Source organism: Gorilla gorilla, chromosome X (assembly GCF_029281585.2).
Source record: "Gorilla gorilla gorilla isolate KB3781 chromosome X, NHGRI_mGorGor1-v2.1_pri, whole genome shotgun sequence".
NCBI classification, from domain to species: Eukaryota; Metazoa; Chordata; class Mammalia; order Primates; family Hominidae; genus Gorilla; species Gorilla gorilla.
Genome location: NC_073247.2, coordinates 146,419,250 through 146,437,388, shown reverse-complemented (window position 1 = coordinate 146,437,388; position 18,139 = coordinate 146,419,250). Strand labels below are relative to the sequence as shown.

General features: G+C 42.9%; 1 protein-coding gene and 1 pseudogene across 1 annotated transcript in view; one reads left to right on the top strand and one right to left on the bottom strand.

The window, feature by feature from the left end:
• Positions 1-18,139, top strand: part of PLAC1 (placenta enriched 1) — a 148,266-nt gene that overhangs the window by 57,273 nt on the left and 72,854 nt on the right. The window lies entirely within an intron of this gene.
• LOC109024679 (small ribosomal subunit protein eS7-like) overlaps positions 3,354-18,139 on the bottom strand; it is a 76,754-nt pseudogene continuing 61,968 nt past the window's right edge.

Here is an 18,139-nt window from a genome sequence, read left to right as displayed (position 1 = left end):
AGTTCAAGACCAGCCTGAGCAATGTAGGGAGACACCGTCTCTACAAAAACTAAAAATAAAATATCCAGGCTTGGTGGGGCACACCTGTGGTCCTAGCTACTCAGGAGGCTGAGATGGGAGGATCACTTGAGCCCAGGAGATCGAAGCTGCAGTGAGCCATCATCACTCCACTGCACTCCAGCCTGGGGGACAGAGCACAACCGCATCTCAAAAAAGAAAAGAAAAAAAGAGGAAAATGTAAATATGAGTGGGCAATAAGACTAGTATCTGCTAAATTATTCCCTATAGACCACAAGTGCTATGGAAATTCAGAGAGGGGGTGCTGCTGTGAATAAGAAGTCCTCCTGGAGGAGGCAAGGCTTCAGCTGAGACTTAAAGAAAGGATGAGGCTTGGAGTGACCCCTAGAAAAGGTGGGAGCTCTGTGGGCAAATGCTGGTCAAACTTGAGAGGTAGGCACAACTGTTATTTCCAATTTACAGATAAGAAAATGGAAGGCCAGATAAGCCTAGTGACTTCTCTAAGGCCACTCAACAAGTAATGGCAGCACTAGGATTTAGGTAGAGATCAGTCTCTGTCTGGTGTTGAAGGCTACGTTCAAAGCTGGCTCTGACTGAAGAAAGATGAGAAATAGGAAATAGCCATTGATGGTTTTCCAGATAGGAGTGACGTAGAAAAGGCAGTGTGTTTTCTATATTCACAGTGCAGCAGGTGTTCAGGGGACGATTCTGGCACTAGAGGGGTCAATTAGGAGGCAGTTGCAATACTTTAGGGCTGAGGTATTGAAGGCCTGATCCAGGGTAGGGGCATGGTGGGACTAGAGAAGGCATTAAGCCATTAGGCATGTCAAAGGGCAAATTCACAGACTTGGGAACTGGCTGAATATGGAGAAAGAAGGACAGCGGGATGATTAAAGAATCTGATATGGGAACCAGAAGAATGGGCAATGCTGCTACTAGGCATATTGGGATAGCATACTCATTTTAAGGTTGCTGTTTATATAAAACAGAGCCTGGTTTCTTTTATTACTATTGCTATTAAATCTTTTTATTTTTTAAAAAACACACATACCATGAGAAAACAGACAAATTGAGAATATGAGATATTCTACAAGACAACTAGCCTGAACTCTTCAAAAATTCAGTGTCACACACAAAAATTAGGAGCATGCACTGTTCTATATTAAACGACACTAAAGGAACATAAGTAGATGCAATACACAAACCTTGGTTTTGGATTCTGGATTTTACAAAGCTATGAAAGACATTTGGGGAATATTGGGGCAATTTGAATATGGATTGGAAATTAGATTATATTAGGAAATTATTGTTTATTTTCTTAGCTGTGATAATATATTGTGGTTAGGAGGGAGAATCTTCTTATTCTTTAAAGAGTCATTCTGAAGAATTTAGTGGGAATGTGTTATGATGCCTGTGACCTTCAAATATATATATGTGTGTGTGTGTGTGTGTGTGTGTGTGTGTAAATAGATTGACTGATAGAAACAGAACTACACAGCAACTATGTTGAAATGTTAATTGTGGAATCTTGGTGGTTATATGTATGTTCATTGTCCTACTTCTTTGATCTATTTGTACGTTTGAATTTTTTCAAAATAAAAATTCAGGAAAAAATAATGCATGAACATTGTAAAAAACAACAACAACAACAGTAAAAAGGGGTATGGGGGGAACCTTTCTGCCCCAGACACCCAATACTCCCCAGAAGTAACCACTGGTCACATTTCTTGAAATTTTATCTGCATTTTACAAGCCTATGTATGTGTTTGTAAATTCTGTTAATAAATAGATAGGTTCATGCTATGCATCTTTTTGTTAGCTACGAGTAGACTCTTATCTATTCAACTGGGAGAGTAGTTAGTTAATTAAAAATCAGTAAAAGTGGAAGTGCTTGGACCCACTAGGGAGTGGTGACCAAGTGCATCCAGAATACTGTGGGTATCAATCAGTGCATTTTATACAGGAAATGGAAAGCATCCTTTAATTGTGAGAGTTGGCCCCACAGACGTCAGCTAAGCGAGCTTCCACTGTAATGGCAGCAGCCTGCTTTTTTTTTTTTTCACTTCAGGAGCCTTCTTGGAGGTGTTAAGAAGGCCTAGGTCTGCCAACATGGCCTCTGAGCCACTGGTAGAACCTTCAGGAATGAGAGAGGTGAGCCATTGGGCTTGGGGAGAGGTGAAGTCAGCAAGTGCATGAGGGGCCTGGGCTAGGACTCTTCTCATCTGAACCCTACAGGCACACCCTGACTGTTCCATATAACCACGTGTAGATCTGTCTCATTCTTTCAGTACAGTTATGTCTCATTCTTTCAGTACAGTTTTTAGGATGAATTGCTTTTAGGATGAGTATGGTTTTAATCATATTGTGCTTTGGGAGATGGTGGAACATCTGGGTAGAAAAAACATTGCCTAGGCTTCCTGAACTTGCCTGATTGTAAGAATCATTTGGGTATTTGTCTAACAAGCTTTCCAGCTAGGGCAGTGCTGCCATACGCAGTTGGAGAACCAGGACTAGGGCTCCAGCGACAGGACTGCACTGAGGGATGGAAGCTCCACTAATGGTGCTAGTTAAAGGCGTGAGAATAGACAGAGCAGGCAAGATGCCTGAGAAATGCTGAAGTCCAAGGATGGAGCCCACTAATTCCCATACAAGCTTCCTCCCCCAACCCCTCCCCTCCAGAGATGATTGCCTCCTCTTGCAATCATTGGGGTCACATTTCCAAAGCATGTGCAGCTTTGAATACGAAAACCCTCCGTAACTGGCAGCACCTGGGCAAATTCAAATCACATACTTGGACATAAGACTCCTCCTTGCAAATGGGAAGGATGATTGGAAAAATGTGACTCCAGAAACCAGATCTGGACTGAACTGAAATTGCCTGAAAAATGAAAGCACTGGCACAATTAACAAAAAGGGACTGGATTCCTTTATTTATTTTATTTATTTGCAGCTAAATCCTACACAGCTTGCAGACCTTGGGAGACAGCCATCCTTTTATCATTCCTGATATGGACTTGAATTTCTAAGAAATGACTTTTTTAATGGTCTGTGGAATTGAACTCCTACTAGAAGCGGTCCTAGGACTCCCAGTCACAATGTTTTAAGAACAATCCTGAGACAAGAGCAGGAGCTCTGAGGGGCCTTGTGTGCCCACAGACCCATGAAGCCATATGCTGACCTCATATTGGTCTCTTCAGGTGTCCTAGAAAACCCAGCTCTGCATCTAACTCACCCTCTGCATTGGGACAAGGTAGAGCAAGACCCAATGTCATTTTAGGGACCCACAATGGCAGAGGACTGCATTGGCTTGTCACACTGCCTGAAATGTTCGCATTTCAGTGTGAAGCACTGACGTCCTCTGTCTTCTCTAAATCAAAGTGTCTCAGAGGTAAAGACAGGATCTCTAATTTTTTTAAGACAAGCAGCTTTTCACTTAAGGTTAAAAACCAAATGGAGAAGGCTGGGTAGTGATGTGTCTGGTTTTTGTTGTAAGCCTGGAGGGTGAGCAGGTGGTTAGGAGAGGGAAGGGTGTCAAGAAGACCCAGGCCTGCCAACATGGCCCCTGAGCCACTGGTAGAACCTTCAGGAATGAGAGAGATGAGCCATCAGGCCTGAGGAGCGGGCCTGGGGAGTGTATGAGGGGCCTGGGCCAGGACTCTTCTCATATGTGGCCCCACAGGCACACCTGGACTGTAATGATTGTGGAATCGGGAAGCCATCACCACAGTTTCCAATTCCTTACCACTATTATTACCATGACTGTGCTGAGTGCATGTGCTTTGAATTTTCAGTGAGCCTGCTAGCCCAGGGACACTTCCACCTGCCCTGTTATGCAGTGACACAGACTGATGGACCACAGTAGCAGAGAGCAGCCACAGACCTCACATCTGGGGGATCAGGCCTCAAGGATTTTGCATGACAGCTTATTCCAGCTCTGCCATGTCTCTTAAGAAATCCACAGTTTCGATTTTCTGTAACTGCCCCCACCCCCGCCCATGCTTTTAAAAACACATATTATGTGCCAGATGCTAGAGTAAGCATATTGGATATATCATTTATTTAATCCTCACCACAGCACTGTGAGGTAGATGTTATTGTTAACCAATTTTACAGATGTGGAAACTGAGGCACAGAGAGATTAAGTAACTTGGCCAGCACTGCTCTGCTCCAGCAGAGTTTCTGGAAGTCAGCTGGCCAGCTAGACTCTTTCAGATTACTTTTCCTCACCCAAGCCCACTTCTGAATTTTCTCTCCCTATTGATTCAACCCCTGTGGTGATGGGTTTATCTTCAAATGAGGTTTCCTAGGATAGCCCTGCTATGGAGTCAACCTGACCAAGGGCCAGCCGCACCACTCACCTGGGAGCAGTTGCCTGTAGAACCAGAGAACAGAAATAACAAACTTCACTAGGGTTGGCCGCAAACCACAAGATCCTCTAGAAGGACCCCAAAATGTCCGTGAAGACCAATAGTCAGATTACTGACCATGCCGCCAGAGAAGAAAAGGGCAGCCTACCAACTATCCGTCCTATTTGAGCCATGTGACTTGCCAACGTGGGTGTTTTCTGAGGAAAACCTTCAGTTCACCCAGCAATTCCAGCCTAAGCTCTTTTCCGAGTCTGCCTGAACTAACTAGATATTTGCCTCTGGGTCACTGTAACCCAAAAAGGCTTAATTAAAATCAGGAAATAGGCTCAAGTTCCTCTGCTGCAATACTATAAACTTTAGATAGGCCAAAGTAGGCTGCAAGGACACACAGGGATAAAAGGTACTTTGGATACAGCACAGTCGTCTGGGATACTCATACACACACCCACACGATACCCTCCTCCCCCCGTAGAAATTAAGAAATGAGAAAAGGAAAGTATTTGGCTCTAGGTGAGCTTCCTTTGTAAAGGCTGGAGACAACTGCATTTGTCTACTGAACACATTTTGTCTGGGTATGGGGGAAGCAATCTCTCCAGCCTGAGGGTCTCAGGCAGGACTTGGCCTGGTGGGTGATTGGGGCCAAGTGGGGGATGACTGGCAGGCCGAGGGCATGAGGAGGACAGAGGAAGAAAGGGGGGGAAAAGGTGAGGGGGTGAGAGACTAGAAAGTGAAGGGAACAGGCACAGAAGGGAGAGAAGAGGGACGCCAGAGACGTTTGGAGTAGGCACAGTTGGGAGAACCCATGGCGCTGACAGTCAGCTCCGCATCTTGATAAAGTCATTTCCTGTTTATCAGACATCATTAGGGCATTAGAGTTCTCATACCAAAGATTTATCCAAGAGTAGACATTTGGCCCCTTTGGGTATCAATCCTTTTGGAACTCAGTTTCGTTTTTTGTTGTTTTTATTTGTTTATTTGTTTGTTTTTACTGTGAATATACCTTATTTAGTCATTTTTGTTTACAAGTGAAACTCTGGGAATTCAAAATTAACATCGTTACCTATGAGCTTCTTAAAGACACCAGAAAAGTTTCAACCTTGTGTGCCACATTGTTCTGCTGTGCTTTGTCCAAATGAACCTTTGCGAGGCAGCTGCCATCCAGTTTCAAGTGGATTCTCTTGCCCACAATTTCACTTGGAAAGACCAAGTCCTCAAGATCGCATGGTACGCAGCTATCAGAGTACAGCTCCTGTGATGCTTTTGCTTATTTTTTGTATGGCTTTTTCAAGTTGGCTTAGGCAGGATTCTCCTCTGAGCAATAAAGACAACATGCTTCTCACTGAACTTTTTCTCCAATTCACGTACTAGCCAGACTTGGATTTTCTGGGAAGATTTCAGTCGAGAAACAGGAACAAAGATTATGATAGCTTTCTGACTACCACCAACTTCAGTTTCCTTGGCTGCTGTGATATTCAGCTCCCTGAGCCGAGCCTTGAGGTCCACGTTCATCTTTGGCTCCAGAAGAGCCTGGGAGATGCCGAACTTGAACTTGTCTGGCTTCTTGCCGTTGGGCTTCGTGATCCTAGTGTTCAAACTGAACGTGGCCTTTTCCTTGCTGAGTGCTGGCTTAGGAAGAAGCCCAAGTCTCACAGTTTGGGATAGATAGCTTTTGAAATGTATTCACACTCCACTGCTTTCTGAAACTAAACATCCTGAGTCTTTTTTCTGGAAACAGTGGTAAAAGAGGCAAGGAGTTTGCTTGTGAATATTGGTTTCATTCTTTAAATAGATATTTGTTTATTCAGGGCCTTCTGTGCACTAAGCACTGTGTTGGGTGCTGTGGACACGACAGACCTGGAGCCTTCTTGTGGAACTTGTTCTGCCTATAATTTGGCCCATTTTGAGGGGGTCAGAGAATGAACGCTTCCACTTCCTAAACTGCGCTGGGCTGTGATGCAGTGAGGTCTTTGAGGGTCTCGGGAATAAGTCGGGTTGTTTACCCTTGTAATAAAAGGCTCCAGATTGTGGTGCCGAGACTTCCCAGTGTCAGCTGTCTCTCCGTGCTGCTGTCACCGTGTTGTTTCTGTAGGAGCAGAAAGATGTGATCTCTTTCCTAACCCATCATAAGGGTCATGGCCGACACTCCTATAACAAAAGACAGTTAACAAGAGAAAAGCATTTAACAAATTTATTTAATCAAAGTTTTACATGACATGGGAACTTTCAGAAATGAAGACCCAAAGACCCAGGGAAAATTGAGTATTTTTATGCTTAGGTTCTATAAAGAATGTTTAGAAATGTAATTGGATAAAGGGTATGATCTAATGGTAATAGACTGAAGGCAGAGGGTACCCAGTAAGGCCTGTCTGTTTAGATTCTTCTTGGCTTTTCTGTGTAGCATTCCTTCCTCCAGGGTATAGGGCAGGAACTCTCTGGCATGAGGGTCTACAAGGGAGAAGTGACCTTTCTAGATTGTATGGGTTGCCTTGGGGGAGAGAGGTTCTAGTTTCTGTGATTCCCCCCGGGGCAGGAGACAGGAGGGTAGGAGAAGGTCAGAGAGAGACTTTGCTTCTGAGGTGGCTTCTGAGACCTTCCAGTCTCCTTTAGTTCAAAGTACTCAGCATGCCAAAGCGCCATCGTTTGGGTTACCATTTTCTGAGGCCCAGCACTTCTTATCTGCCATGTTATTAAACACATGTTTGCCTAGGCTGGGGCCTTACAGTGGCTTTTCTCTCCCACGGAGTATAAAGTGGATGTGTTTTGTGATAATGGTTGGCCACTTGGATGTATTTCCTCTTCATTCCACATGGTTGAGGTTGCTGGAAGTACAGCTTCCAAGGAAGTGGTGACTTACATTATAGTATAGTCAGTGGCGTGCTGGCAGATGTCCAACAATTGCCTCCCTCAGTTGAGCAGGGAGGGGAATGCTGGTTTATAGTGTTTGCTGATTTCCATGGTGTAAATGCTCCCACCATGGCCAATTTCAAGCTCCCGACATGGCATCACTGAACAAGGAGTCCGGAATACATGTGCTACATCATGGTATCATAGCGTATTTCCACCATACAGATGCAATAGATGTAAATAACCTCAAAAGCATAGGTAACAGTAAGTGTAGTAAAATAATTAGGAAGTGATGAGTTTTGAGTATTCATTAGCTTTGTCTTTTTTTTTTTTTTTTTTTTTTTGAGATGGAGTCTCCCACTGTCACCTGGGCTGGAGTGCAGTGGTGCTATCTCTGCTCACTGCAACCTCCACCTCCCAGGTTCAAGTGATTCTCCTGCCTCAACCTCCTGAGTAGCTGGGATTACAGGCACCCGCCACCACGCCCTGCTAATTTTTTGTATTTTTAGTAGAGATGGGGTTTCACCATGTTGGCCAGGCTGGTCTCAAACTCCTGACCTCGTGATCCGCCTACCTTGGCCTCCCAAAGTTCTGGGATTACAGACGTGAGCCACTGCGCTCGGCCTGCTTTGTCTTTAATATAACCTAATTGTAAGTTTAGATCATTTCACTTTTAACAATGGCTATATTTAACAAACTGGCCCACAAAATTCATGTTGAACCATCGATTCTCACTATCTGGGTGAGTGTGGTACTGCCTCACTTTTCTCTTAGCTTAAGCAGTAGAGAGTCTGAGTAAACTGGGTCCCAAGGCTCTTGCCCCCACTTTAACCAGAGCAGCCCCACTTGTATTCATTTCGTACATAATGGGGTTCTGTGTTTGAGGAGAGGGTTCCAGTGTTTTTTATTTTTTAACCTTTTTTTTTTTTAGATGGAGTCTCGCTCTGTCACCTGGGCTGGAGTGCCATGGCACAATCTCGGCTCACTGCAACCTCTGCCTCCTGGGTTCAAGCGATTCTCATGCCTCAGCCTCCTGAGTAGCTGGGACTACAGACATGTGCCACCATGCTAGGCTGATTTTTGTATTTTTAGTAGAGATGGGGTTTCGCCATGTTGGCCAGGCTGGTCTTGAACTCCTGACCTCAAGTGATCCACCCACCTTGGCCTCCCCAAGTGCTGAGATTACAGGTGTGAGCACCCACCCTCCACGTTTTTTAAATTTTTTTAAAAAGGCATTGGTATAGATGGTCTATGAGGTTCCTTCCATTTATGGTATCTTAAGTTAGCCATGTCTTCCATTTTCCCTTTCATTCCCTTGTCCCCTCTTGTCACTCAGGCATCCTATTCCTGCTATTCCCAGAGATCATTTTGTCCCATCCCAGGCTCTCCATCTTCACTGAAGAGATAGCTGTTATCAGCTGATAGGGTTTTAGGTGATATTCCTCCCAGGCGTATTTTGCTCTTCAACACGTGACTCCAGAAGACACATAAGGTCTTTCAAATAAAAGGAATGAATTTCTAAAAGCTGAAATTCCAGGCAGGGTGCTTGGGGGTGAGGGGTGGGGTGCTATCTGTACTCAATGCCCTTAAAATCATAACACTGAACAGTCAGACCTGATTCTACTTTGCAGTATCCTTCAAAAATCTCTTGATTTCGATGGGTTGCTAGGTTACCCCCAAAGAACTGCCCAAGGGTGTATCTCTATTTTTCTTTACACAACACAGGTTTCTTGCAGTGAAAACTGAAACCTTATCCTAGCAGATGTTTGGTTCGTCTTCCCCTGAATGCAAAGTTTTCATCCATGGAAATGATAGAGAGGCTGCAAAGGTTATGGATATGACACAATCCTTTCTGAAGGCAAATTCACCCTCTTTAGCATGCCAGAAAAATTATTTTTCCAGGAAAACTAAACACTAAGCACATGCTTGGATGTTCTTTTCAAGCAAGAGAGGAGCCCTTTCTATCCCATTAAGGTCAGGCAATTGCCCAAATGATTTGCTTCACTGCCTATCATAACGGGGAGTGTGGGATGGAACCAGCAGGGGTTTACTCTCATCTCTCTCCATCCAGCAGGCTAGCCAAGCAAAGTTCATAGGCACAGGCACCCTCTGAAGCCTGGAGTCAGAGAGGCTGAGGCTGGGGGACACTCGGGACCCCTCCAACACACACACACACACACACACACACACTCACACACACACACACACACACATACACAGATGCATGCATGCACACACATAGAAGACCACAACATTCCCTCAGTTCAACACAGCAGCTCATGAGAGTCAGTATTATGGAAGCAAAAGTAGAGCAGAGCAGTGGAATAAGATGCATGGAACCTGGTGGCCCAGAAGGCCACGGGATGGGGCACAATAACGAGCTTCTCGGCCAGCTGCCCAGTCTGCTGGGTGCATACTGTTCAAATGTAGATAGGATAGCCAGTGGCCCAGGAGCTGTGGGGTACAAGAGGGCTGCTATTTCCTGCCTACATGGCTACCTTCGGAGGCCTGGGGTACTTTCCATAGCTTTGCTTCTCAGGTTCTGTCCCCACTTCTGACACCAGCAGCAACCTCCCTTTGGCCCCATTTTGCTGAGGACATGGCTCACTATCTGAAAGCTTCAACTGTAAGGAGGTACGTATGCATGCCCAACACACAAAACAGACCCAAAGCCAAACTCTGTCCAGTTGAGGCCAGCTTAGGCAATAAATCTTGCTCAATTCCCTGGTCAGAATACCTCTGGCTACCTCTGCAAGCCCGGTCTAGTCTTGATCCAGGGCCGTTTGGCCAAGGTCCCTGCACAGTCGGCACTCTTTCCTCTTCTCTGTCCAAGCTGAGCTCACTCTCCCCTGGCTTTCCCCAAAGTCCTTCACTTTCAGAATTGGAATCTTTTGAACCAAAACTTTCTTTCTTACAAAAATATCTTCTCTAACTCTCACCTCTAGCCTTCCATTCTAGATTTCTAGGTTCTTTTCTGTCTTCTAACACTTGAATTCTGAGGGAATTTGGTCTCTCCAGGGGAAGCAGAGAGGCACTCCTTATTTATCCAATAACATTCAGTGGCTAATTATCATTTATAGACCGTCGTGGAAGTCATCAATCCCAGAGTGTGCTTTTCCCGTATCACTTGTTCCTGACGTTGGAGAGAGATTCGAAATCTAAATGTAAGTCACCAGCAAAACACTGTCTTTTCAACGCACCAAAAAGAGGGAAAGTTAGCTTATCTTGTAGAATCCTTCAAAGTACTGTGAACTAGCTGAGTAAGGGTAATTAGAAAAAGGAAAAGGGAAGTCAAGGACAAACTCCCATGTAGTTGGAGAAGGCTCACAATAAAGTAAAATTTCCCAAGAATTGCCGGAAAGCAAGTCTTACAACCACTGGGAAATGATGAGTCCAAGAATTTCAGAAGAGCCTCCACCCTTCACCTGGCCTTGAAATCACCAAAGAGCTCCTACTGCTCCACTCCAGGCTCAAGAAGCAAGCTGCTTTTCATTGCTACTTTTCAAAATGTGCTCATATCCATTATCTCATTTGATTCTCACCATGACCCTGTGAGGTAGGTAGGACAGATATTAGTTTTCCCCGGCTCACTTCTGGAAGATTCCCAGGAGTCAGATTTTGCACAATTGTAAGTTGACAGGTTTGGCTCTATTTGCACATGCTAACAAAATCTGGCCTGGTCCAACCGTATGTAAAGGGAAGATTTGGCATGCAACATTGACCTAAGCTATGCAGAGAGAAGCCTGATCTTCGGGGAAGGGGACTAGGGGAAATTTCTTGGGAAATGTAATAATTCTACTCCTCCTTTCCCTTCCTGGGCCTAAAAACTCACGCTTGAATGGGAAGGGCTTGCATTATCCTCAAGCTACTCAAAAAGTTTCTTGAAGACTGGATACCAAGGCCAAATTCCTATATATTTAGCTATATTTGATCAACCTTACCAATTAATCAACTGTACATCGTGGGCCCAGCTTTTGCAGGGAGGAAGAGACAGAGAAGTAGGAGATCAGAGTCAATGGATCCTGACCTCCAAAAGCTTACAGTTTTGCTGGGAGCTAAACTTGTACACACTACACAACAATGCGTAGCAGCCAAACAAAAGGAAGAGAAGGTCAGAGAGGGTTGAGGCAGCCAGGGGAGACATCCCAGAAAATCAGAACAGAGGGGTGGTTAGGAGCATGACCTCTGAGGTTGGGCAGTAAACATGGCTTTGAATTCCAGATCTACCATTATCAGCAATGTGAACCTTGAGCAAATCACTATACGTGATCCATAAAATGGGGTGAAAATGAATAAGTACCTTAAAAGTTGCTGAGAAGATTAAATGAGCACAGTATGGTATCCATTATCTCATTTGAGAAAATAAAATTTGGTGCTATTTAAGCTAACCATTAAAAATGGGGAAGATTTGGAGACACTCAGGGGGAGAGACAGGACAATACGAGGCACTGAATTAAACAAAGATACTGAATTAAAAAGGAAAGGAGGTGGGTGAGGATATTGAGAATACTGGTATTGCTAAAGCAGAGAGTACATACATATAAAGGGAGTAGGAGACAATAAACTGTGTTAGATTGGGTGCAGCAAGATGGTAAAAGGCTACCAACTGAAGGAGTTTAGACTGGATATGATAGGAAGGGAGAAGCCACCAGAGATTTTTAAGCAAGAGAGTGACTTGACGATAGTAGTCTTCGAATAGGATTGGCCTATGGAGCACTTGATGACTTGGAGAGGGACTGGAGGATATCCATTGTTTGAGGCATGAGTTGACATGCACTGGACTAGAGACATGAGAGTGAGAATAGAAAACATTTGAAAAATATTTTGTAGGAAAAACTAACCAGATAGAGTAGGTAATTGGATATGGGAGATGAACAAGAAGGAAGAGTCCAAGAGTCTTCCAAAGTTTTTAGTCTAGGTGACTTCAAAAGTGGTGGTGCCATTGTTCTTGCTTATAAGTGGGACCTGAACAATGAAAACACATGGACACACGGAGAGGAACAACGTACACTGGGGCCTGTCTCGGGGGCAGGGGGAGGAGAGCATCAGGATAAACAGCTAATGCATGCAGGGCTTAAAACCTAGGTGATAGGTTAATAGGTGCAGCAAACCACCATGGCACACGTTTACCTATGTAACAAGCCTGCACATCCTGCACATGTATCCCAGAACTTTAAATTAAATTTTAAAAAGAAAGTGGTGGTGCCATTGACAGAAAAATGGGAGTCAAGAAGAGCAGTAGACATGGAAGGAAGATGATGGACTAAATGTTCAATTTATAGAAATGTCTAGAAAAAAAGTTGATACTGGAATACCCTAGAGAGAAGAATTTCCTTCTTTTACTTCCTTTCTGACAGACACAGACCTCATTTTTTGTTAGATGATTATATTATCTGCAAATATTGACAATTTTGTTTCTTCCTTTCTGATGCTATTAATTCTATTTTTTATTCTATGGCATTGGCTTGGAGCTCTAGTAAAATGTTGAATAGCAGAGTAGCAGTAGAAATAGACATTCCTGTCTTGTTCTTGACTTTAAGGGTGAAAACATCTAATATTTCAAAATTTGTTAACAAACACTTGTGTATTGCTTCTGTGTGTGAAACGTTATTATGAACAATTTACAAATATTAGGCTATTTAATCCTCATACAATGTTATGAAATAGATATTATTATTATTATTATTATTATTCCTCTTTTACAGATAAGAAAACTGAGGCATAGAAAAGCTAAGTAACTTGCCCAAGGTCACACAGCCAACAAGTGTTCAAAGCTCCACTGCTTAGCTTTGGAGGCTGTGTTCTTAACTACCCTGCTACACTTGCTGCCTCTTTTTAAGTATGAAGTTTTCTGTACCTTTCTGGAAAGTACTTTTTATCAAGTTAAAGTTTCCTTGTATTTCTAATTTTCTTAGAGCTTTCTAAGAGCAAATGAGTACTCAACTCAGTTTTATCAAACATTTTTGCTGCATCTATTGAAATGATCATATTATCTTTTCCTTTATTATGCAAATATAATGAATTACATTGGTATATTTTCTAATGGTGAACCAGCCTTGAATTTCTGAGATAAACCCTACTTGGTTATGGTATAGTCTTCTTTTTCCAAAGTGCGAGATTTGATTTGGTAATAATTTATTTAGGGGTTTTGTATAGAGTTAGTTTTCTGTCCTCATATAATTTGGCATTGGTGTTATGATAGCTTTGGAAAATAAGTTGGAAGTTTCTCATCTTTTTTAATGCTCTGAAATAGTTTGTTTGGTAAAGGGATTATCTGTTCCTTAAAGCTGTTGTACACTTTACCTTTAAAGACTACTTGTGTGTGTTAAGGGGGCTGAGGTGTACACATCTTTGATTCTATTTCCATTTCTTCTCTACTTTTGTTGATACAGTCAGATTTTCATCTTGCTCTCAAGCCAATTTTGGTAAAGTATCCTAGAAAATTGTCTATTTCATCTGCGTTCCAAATTTACTGGTATAAATATTAATACAAAATACCAATTATTTATAATTTTATACCTGTACCAGGACTTACACAATTACTAAGAATAATATTCTCTTATACTTTTTAATATAGTCTTTTTTATTTTTATTTTTTGTTTAGTCCCACCCTTCATATCTGATTTTTAATATATTCTAAATACAGTTCTGTCCTCTCTCTTTTTCTTCTTCTCCCTCTCCCTATCCTTCTTCCTCTCCCTTTCTCTGCCTCTTTTTACTCTTGAGTGGTTGTTGATGTGTTGTTTGTTTGTTTTGTTTTGTTTTTAGCAAACTTGCTAATCTTTGCCTATTTTCATGGTCTTCCCAAAGAGCTGGCTTTTGCTTGTAATGATCAACATTTCATTTTTGATGATTGTGTATTTTGTAAATTTTTGCTTTAATCTTTCTTAGCAAACCTTGCTCCTGCAAAGCTCATCTATCTAGAATATCCTTTCCCCCTTCCCTTTCACTTGGCTGACTCCTACTCATTCTTCAGTTTATGCATCATGTCTTTCAGGAAGCCTTCCCTGACACTTCAGAGTGATTTAAATGCTCATCCTCTGTCCTCCCCCAACAACTTCCAGACCTCATCATTCCATGTTATAATTAGCTGTCTGCTTTATCTCTCTTCCCTATTAGACTGCAAATTCCTTGAGGGCAGGGACCGTGTCTCGTTCATAATTGTACCCCCAAGCTCCTAAGATAGTATTAATATTTGCCATCCCCAATAGGAGTTCAAATGGAAATTTTATTGGAGGTAGCAACCCACCCATAAGCTGGTAGGTAGATCTCACAAAGGAGCTCCTAGTACAGTCTGTTGCCTGAAGTTTGGGGTCTTTTTTTAAAAAGGAAAAAAATACCCTTGGTAGCTTTAGTTTCTTGATTTTTAACATAATCAAATCCCTTCAAATGTGTCATTCCATGGTCTGTCTACCCTTTGGGGACGTGTTCTGCACATTCTACCTCTGCACTCCAGCATGAATCTAGAGGGTTCAACCCCAAAGGGCACAAGGCCAAGAGCTGGCCCTAAAGGAGCTGAGACTGACTAGAGTTAGAGTCTGCAGGCTGCCCCAGGGCTTCTTTATTTCAAAGCAGCTTCCTGCATGAAAGCCTTTTCCTTCTCTGTAGTGAAGGTTGGGGTACCTCACCCCCACTTGCACTCCTCTTGTTTCCAATCTCATCTGAAACACCTTTCCCTCTATATTCATCTTTCCTCTCAATTCCCTCCCCTTATTTGCCATTGACTCTGTAGTTTTTTATTACTTGTGTCCAGGAGGTGTTTCGAGAATGTGAACTGAAGTAGTAGTTTATGAAATTGGCAACATCTGTGCTCTGCTGCCCTCAGTTTTCTTCTGGAAACTTCTGTGGTTAGCACTCAGGTCCAAGGAAAGCAGAACACAGAACGAACTGAAAGAGAGGCATATCCAAATCATGGAACACCATCAGCATCAGGGCTGGCTCCTGCCCACGTCTCAGCTCCCACCTCCACCCTAAGCTACAGGCTGATAGAAGACTATTTCTAGAGACAAACATCAAGCTGGTGACTGAGGGTTTTCCTGCTCACTGTGAATTTACTTCCTGGGAAAGATGGTCTCACTTCCTCACATCATCTGGGTTCCTCTTTGAGGAAGGCATCATGAAACTGAAATATAAAAACACTTCTGAAAGAAAACTCATTCTGAAATTGTAGGGAGGTCAGAGAATACAGGACCCAAAGGATACCCACTCTGTGCTACCTGCCTAAGACAGAACTGAGGAAAGAGAGATGGCTACAGGGAACCATGCAGGCTCATGGTGGTGCTAGGAAAAGGTAATGGACTGATGCTGTCAGGCAGCCTATCTCAGTCTTTTCTTTCTTCTTTCTTCTTCTTCTTTTTTTTTTGTAGAGATGGGATCTCACTATGTTGCCCAGGCTGGAGTACAGTGGTGTGATCATAGCTCACTGGAGCCTCGAACTCCTGAGTTCAGTGATCTTCCCACCTCAACCTTCTGAGTATCTGGGATTACAGGCATGTGCCACCATGTCCAGCTAATTAGGTTTTTATTTTTTTATTTTGGAGAGATGGGGTCTCACTATGTTGCCCAGGCTAGGCAAACTCTTGGCCTCAATCAATCCTCTCGCCTCAGTTTCCAGAGTAGCTAGGACTACAGGCACATGCCACCATCGACAGCTAATTTTGTATTTCTTTGTAGAGACAGGGTCTCACTACGTTGCCCAAGCTGGTCTGAAACTCCTGGGCTCAAGTGATCCTCCCACCTCAGCGTCCCAAACCTTTGGGATTACAAGTGCCAGCCACTGCACCTGGCCCCGTACCTCAGACCTTTCTAAGGTTGCTTTGCTGACAGCAAATGTGCTCCAGGCACTGTGCTGGGCTCTAGGGATATAGCAAAGAACAGGACACAGTTACTGCCTTGAGGAGCTTATAGTCTGGTATCTGTGTGGGACACAGTGTCCACATTTGGAACTTTCCTGGCTACTATGCTATCTGGCACCTTGACTTGAATATGTACCATCTCTTCAGCATTTTCAGTGGCCCCAGAGACAGAAACTGCATCTCATTTATCTGTACCCCCAGCATCTAGCACACTACTTAAAATATGGTAGGTACCCAATAAACATTTGTTAGATGAATAAAGGAAGGAAAGAAAGGAGAAGGGAAGGACGGAAGGAAAAAGGGCTAGATGAGGTGTCCCAGAAATGTTTCATATTGACCGGAGATGATGTTGAGTAACTTTCATAGAAGCCAATCTCAGGGAAATGCTTGAGTCCCTGATGATCATTGATTGGACCCCCCAGAAACAACCCTCCCAGTCAAGATGTCTCTGAAGCAACTAGAATCCTGAAGCAGTTCCCAAAGTCATGGGACAAAAGCTCAGGCATACCTAGGTCAGCTTCACAGATGCTAGTGACTTTGAATTGGTCACTTTTATTGTAGTGTTTATTCATCCTTGAAGGTATTAAAATAATAGGGTAGAAAAATAGTTTGATCGTTCCTCAAAAAGTTAAACATGGAATTACCATATGACCCCACAATTCCACTTCTAGGTATATACTCCCCAAAAATCGAAAACAGGGACTCAAACGAGTACAAGCACATGTGTGTTCACAACAGCACTACTCAGAATAGCCAAAAGGTGAAAACAACCCAAGCATCCATCACATGGTGAATAGATAAACAAAAAATATTGTATATCTATACAGTGGAATATTATTCGGCTATAAAAAGGAATGAACTTACTGATATGGGTTACAATGTGGATGAACCTTGAAAACGTTGTGCTAAAGGACAGAAGCCAGACACTGAGGCCTCATATTGTGTGATTTTATTTACATGAAATATCCAGGATAGGTAAATTTGTAGAGTTGGGGCACTGATGATTTCCAGAGTCTGGGAGAAATGAGAAGAATCTGCTTAATGGGTAAGAGGTTTTACTTTGGAATGATGGAAATGTTTTGGAACTAGATAGAGGTGATGGTTATGCAACATGTGAATATACTAAATGCCACTTAATTATTCAGTTTAAAATGTTTAATTTTATGTGAATTTCACCTCAGTTAATTATTTTACTTTGGAAAAAGTCAAAGTAGAACAGCCTCAATTCTGTGGACAAACTGGGTAGTTGTGGGAAGGGTAGACTAGCTGGGTGTAGAGTGGGAACTATTTCCTTCCCTACCCACCACCCCACCACTCCCCAATGCTTGTTCCTTTCTTCAGCTAAGTCAAGTGTTTATTCCTGTCTCCATTCCTGTTCATATCCAAGAATCATCCGGAATTATTCTTAAGAATATTCTACTTCTCTAAGGACTGTTCATCAGAAAAAGGCAGTTGTAGTTTATTGGGAGCCCTTCTAAGAAACCCCAAATATCAAAGATTTTAGGAATATGGAAACCAGCATGTAGACATATGTCAGCTTAAGAAGATGGCCTTTTGAGGAGAGTCGTCAGAAAATGTTGATGTAGCCAAGGTGATGGGTGCATACAAAATGCTGGGTACCTGAGGGATGCTAGGAAATGCTTGTTGATTGACTGATTCCTTGATTGAGTAAAAAAAGACATTTGCATTATCCTAAGTGAACTAACACAGGCACAGGAAACCAAATACTGCATGTTCTCACTGATAAGTAGGAGCTAAACTTTGAGTACACATGGACACAAAGAAGGGAACAGCAGACACTGGGGCCTAACTGAGGGTGGAGGGTGGGAGGAGGGTGAGGATCAAAAAAGTACATATTGGGTACTGTGCTTATTACCTGCATGGTGAAATAATCTGTACACCAAACTCCCGTGACACAAAGTTTACTTATATAACAAACCTACACATGTACTCCTGAACCTAAAATAAAAGGTTTTGTTTGTTTGCTTTTTTTTTTTTTTAAAGAGCCAGCAATGGCAATAGCCAGGAAGGCACACCCAGCAGAGGGAATGGCAA